Source organism: Orycteropus afer, unplaced genomic scaffold (assembly GCF_000298275.1).
Source record: "Orycteropus afer afer isolate SDZICR_OR568_19922 unplaced genomic scaffold, OryAfe1.0 scaffold00538, whole genome shotgun sequence".
In the NCBI taxonomy this organism is placed as follows: Eukaryota; Metazoa; Chordata; class Mammalia; order Tubulidentata; family Orycteropodidae; genus Orycteropus; species Orycteropus afer.
The window spans coordinates 1455257-1460417 of record NW_006922125.1 but is presented as its reverse complement, the minus strand read 5'-3'; the positions used below and the strand labels follow the sequence as shown (position 1 = coordinate 1460417).

Below are 5161 nucleotides of genomic sequence, written 5' to 3'. Positions count from 1 at the left end.
TCACTCCCCTGCCCTTCCACCCCTGGTAACCAACAAAGAAAGTTTCCCTCCATATATAAACCTTTCCTTGACTCTCCACAAAAATTTGTCCTTCTGTGCTTGACTTATTTCACTCAACATAATGTCCTTCAAGTTCATATTATGTGGTGTTTTGCAGACTCTACATTATTTTTTAGTGTTGCATAGCATTCCATTACATGCATGTACTATAGTTTGGAAACCTACTCTTCCACTATAAATCTTGGGAGATAAATCCTTGCCAGATATATAATTATTGGCAAATACGAGTTTGTTGCTGTCATTTTTGTTATATGCTTTTTTGTGGTGTCGATTTCTTTTTCCATATAATTTTCTACGCTGAGCTTGTTTTGTTTATGAATTGTGTTATCACATCCTTCATTGCTATCGTTTTAGTATTTGTTGAATGTTTGTGCTGGTCCTCTTTTTTATTTTGATGTGAAGGTTAATCATCTTTCTTTGAGGTTGCCCTATGATTAATAGTTTTCTTCCCAAGTTTAGAACAGTCCGTTCTACCTTGTAGTTGTCTTTACTTCCCCATAATCTAGATGTTCTGTAATGACAGTTTTTTCCCACTTTTTGGTTTGCAGTTGTTCTCATTTGTTGGTTGGTGTCTCTGGTTCCCTGCTTACAATCTTGTAGACTTACTTACTTTGGATACTTCCATAGCTGGCTTCGTTTCTGGGTTGTAACATCGTGTGTGTTAATGGTCTGTTGTTGCTTCTCTCTCCAAAGGGCTCCCTTTAGCATCTCTTGTAAGGTTGGTCTGGTTTTGACAAATTCCCTTATTTTCTGCTTATCTGGAAATGTTCTAATTTCACCATCATATTTGAGGGACAACTTTGCTGTGGATATAATTCTTGGTTGAAAGTTTTTCTCTTTCAGTGTTTTCTATATACTATCCCAGTATCTTCTCACCTGCATGGTTTCTATAGAGAAATCCAAACTTAATCTTATTGGTTGCCCCTTGTAGGTAACTTTTCGTTTCTCCTGTGCTGCTCCCATGATTCTTTGTCTTTGGTTTTGGTACATTTGCTGATGATATGTCTGGGTGATTTTCTTTTGGGATCTATCCTATTTGGTGTTCACTGGACTTACTGAATGGATATATTCCTATCTTTCCTCACACCGGGAAAATTCTCTTCCAACAAATCTTTGAAAATTTTCTCTGTGGTTTTATTTGTCTCTTTCTGTTCTGGAATGCCGATGACATGTAGGTTATACCTTTTGATGGTATCCCACATGAACCTTAGGCTTTCTTTATTTTGTCTTGATCTTTTTTTGTCATTGATCCCTTTCCAAAGAAATGTTCAGGTATTTGCCTTCAGTCTCCTTAATTCTGTCTTCCATTCATTTGATTCTGATCCTTTGCCCATTAAATATCTTATTTCTGAAAATTTAGTATTAGTCTTCTAGATTTCTGTGTGTAGATTTTCTATCATTTCTAATTTTTGATTTATTTTGTCATTTTGTTCCTGTATTATCTTTTGAAATTGTTGTAGGGTTTTCTCTGTTTTCCTCAATTTTGTCAGCGTTTTCCTTGATCTCTCTCTCTCCATTTGTTGAAGATATTAAATATAATTCTTTTGAATTCCTTATCGGGGAGTTCCAATGCTACGTCTTCTGCAGGGATGTGTTTTGGGTCTGTATCCTGGTCCCTTGTTTCTCCTGCTTTATCTTGCTTCTTTGTGTGGACTGTGATGCTCTGTTATCTCCGAGGCATTGTGACGTTTTTGTGTCTATATTTAATTGGTTATTGTATGTTGGAGTGACTTGCCCACGTTTTTCATTTACTTTGTTTTGTTTGTATGTTATCCATGCAAGCAGGGTACTGTGCTCCTCTATTCGCTAGTTGACAGCACTTATACACCACCACTCACACTGTCTCCTTTCCTGTTGTCAGCCTCTCACATGTCCCTGCTGACCTTGGCAAACAAAACCTATTCTTAGGTCCCTAGAATTCAAATGAGAATGCTATCACTTTAAAATCCAAAATGCTTGCCATCTGTAAACATTCAAAATGGCTGCACCCTCAGTCACTTTAAATAACGAAAATGGCTGCCGCTTACAAACATTCAAAATGGTTGCTCCCTTGGTCACTTTAAATATCTAAAATGGCTGCCACTCGTAAACATTCAAAATGGCTGCACCCTCCGGACAGCAGAAAGCCAACAGTTCAGGTTGTCTCCCTCCTTGCTGTTTCCCTTCCTACTCATAGATCACCAGTGCAGTTCTCCCTGCAGCCCTTGTGACCAGGGCCGATCTTTAGGTCAATTCTCAGGTCCCAACACCACTTGGAAATGTTCAGGCTATTGGTCTCGTTAGAGTCACAGATAGTCTGCAGCTCTGACCATCTCTGTACTCACTGTTTTCATTCAGATTTTTCCACTAGTCGTTGCCTAATCCACTTCTGCATCCTACCTTTCAAAGCTCAGGGCTCCAGGATTATCTTCTGTATCTCTGTCAACTGGTTTCCTTTTATTTGTTGAAGAGGGTCTGTGTTGCTTGTTTGCCTATTCCTCCATCTTACCAGAAGTCAAAAATTTAAAAAGTTCTTGTGTTCCTTTCTCTGTTTAGCAAAATATATAAAAATTACTAATAGAGACTTCCAGTTACCAGAGGCTGACAAAGGAAAGGAGACAGGTGGTGGTGAGTGTGTAAGTGCTGTCAACTAGTAAATAGAGGAGCACAGGACAGTACCCTGCCTGTATAGATAACATATAAGCAAAACAAAGAAAATGAAAATTGTGAGCAAGTCACTCCAACATATAATCACCATTTAAATATAAACACAAAAATGTCACAATGCTTCAGAGACAGTAGAGCATCGCAGTCCACACAAAGAAGCAAGATAAAGCAGGAGAAACAAGGGACCAGGACACAGACCCAAAACACATCCCTGAGGAAGATGCAACATTGGAACTCCCTGATAAGAAATTCAAAAGAACTATATTTAGGTATCTTCAAAGGACTGAGAGACAGACAAAGGAAAATACAGGCAAAACCCTAGAAGAATTTTCGAATACAAGAAAAAAATGACAAAATAAATGAAAAATCAGAAATGATTCTAAATCTACAGATAAAAATCCAGAAGATTAATACCAAATTGTCAGAAACAGGTAACACACTGAAAGGGCAAAGGAGTAGAAATGATGCAATGGAAGACAGAATTGATGAGACTGAAAACAAATACCTAAATACTTCTTTGGAAAGGCATCGATCAGAAAAAAGATCAAAACAAAATGAAGAAAGCCTAAGGTTTATGTGGGGTACCATAAAAAGGAATAACCTATGTGTCACATTGGAATTCCAGAACAGGAAGAGAAAAATGAAACCACTGAGAAAATTGTCCAAGATTTGTTGGAGAACTTCCCTGATATGATGAAAGAGGAGAATATATCCATTCAGGAAGTCCAACGAACCCCAAACACTATAGACCCCAAAAGAAAAACACCAAGACATATCATCACCAAACTCACCAAAACCAAAGACAAAGAAAGAATTATAAGAGCAGCATGGAAAAATGAAAAGTTACCTACAAGGGGCAACCAATAAGATGAAACTTGTATTTCTTGACAGAAACTATGCAGGCGAAAAGACAGTGGGATGGTATATATGAAACATGGAAAGAGAAAAATTCCCAACCAAGAATTATGTACCTAGAAAAATTGTCCCTCGAATATGATGGTGAAATTAGGACACGTCCAGATAAGCAAAAATTAAGGGAATTTGTTAAAATCAGACCAACCTTACAAGAGATACTAAAGGGAGCCCTTCGGACAGAGAAGCAACAACAGCCAACAACTGACCATTAACACACATGATGATATAACCCAGAAACCAACCCAGCTATGGAAGTATGCAAAAATAAATAAGCCTACAAGATTGTAAACAGGGAACCAGAGACACCAACCGACAAATGAGGACAATTACAAACCAAAAAGAGGGAAAAAAATCTGTGTCATTACAGAACTTATAGATGGTAGGGAAGTCAAGACAACAATAAGATAGAAAGGACTGTTCTACACTTGGGGAGAAAACTATAAATCACAAGGTAACCTCAAAGAAAAATGATAAAACTTCACATCAAAATAAAAAAGGACCAACATAAATATTCAGCAAATACGAAAACAATAGCAATGAAGGAAGTGGTAATATGATTCATAAACAAAACCAGCTCAGAATAGAAAATTATATGGAACAAAGAAATCGACACAATGAAAAAGCACATAACGAAAATGATAGCAACAAATTCATATTTGCTGATAATTACGTATCTGGCAAGGGAGTTATCTCTAAGATTGATGGAAAACTCCAATGCTTCAACACCAAAGGAATTAATAATCCAATTGAAAAACGGTCAGAAGACATGAATAGACACTTCACCATGGAGGATATTCAGGTGGTCAGCTAATACACGTAAAGATGCTCACAACCCTTGGCCATCAGAGAGATGTAAATCAAACCAACAATGAGATATACCATCTCACCCCAGCACTGATGGCAAGGTTGAATGAGACAGAAAATAACAAAGACTGGTGGGGATGTGGAGAGATTGGGACTCTCATACACTGCCTGCGTGACTGTGAAGTGATACAACCACTGTAGAAAGCAATATGGTGATTCCTTAGAAAAGGTGGAATTGGAGATACCATTTGATCCAGCAATCCCATTACTAGGTATATATCCTAGAGAGGTGAGAGTCAGGATAGAAACAGATCCATGCACGCTCATGTTTATCACAGCACTATTTACAAGAGCAAAAAGATGGAAACAACCTATGTGCCCATCAGCGGAAGAGTGGGTGACCAAACTATGGTACATATACATACTGGAATGCTATGCAGCACTAAAGAATAATATAGAGTCTACAAAATACTGCATAATATGGATGAACTTGGAGGACATTATGCTGAGTGAAGTAAGTCAATTACAAAAGGACAAATATAGTATTCTTTCGTTGTTGTGGAGGGTCAAGGAAAGGTTTATATATGGAAGGAAACATTCTTTGTTGGTTGCCAGGGGTGGGAGGGAAGGGGAGAGAACACTGCAAACAAAAAAAAAATCCAAAAGCATTGACCCATGTCCTTTAGATTTGTGTATTTCACTGTACATAAATTATATTTCAATAAAATACATTTAA

The 5161-nt window shown here is 37.6% G+C and overlaps 1 protein-coding gene across 1 annotated transcript in view; it reads right to left on the bottom strand.

Annotated features, from left to right (window-relative positions):
* The window catches only part of ZNF280C (zinc finger protein 280C), a 66956-nt gene that overhangs the window by 49921 nt on the left and 11874 nt on the right, over positions 1-5161 (bottom strand). The window lies entirely within an intron of this gene.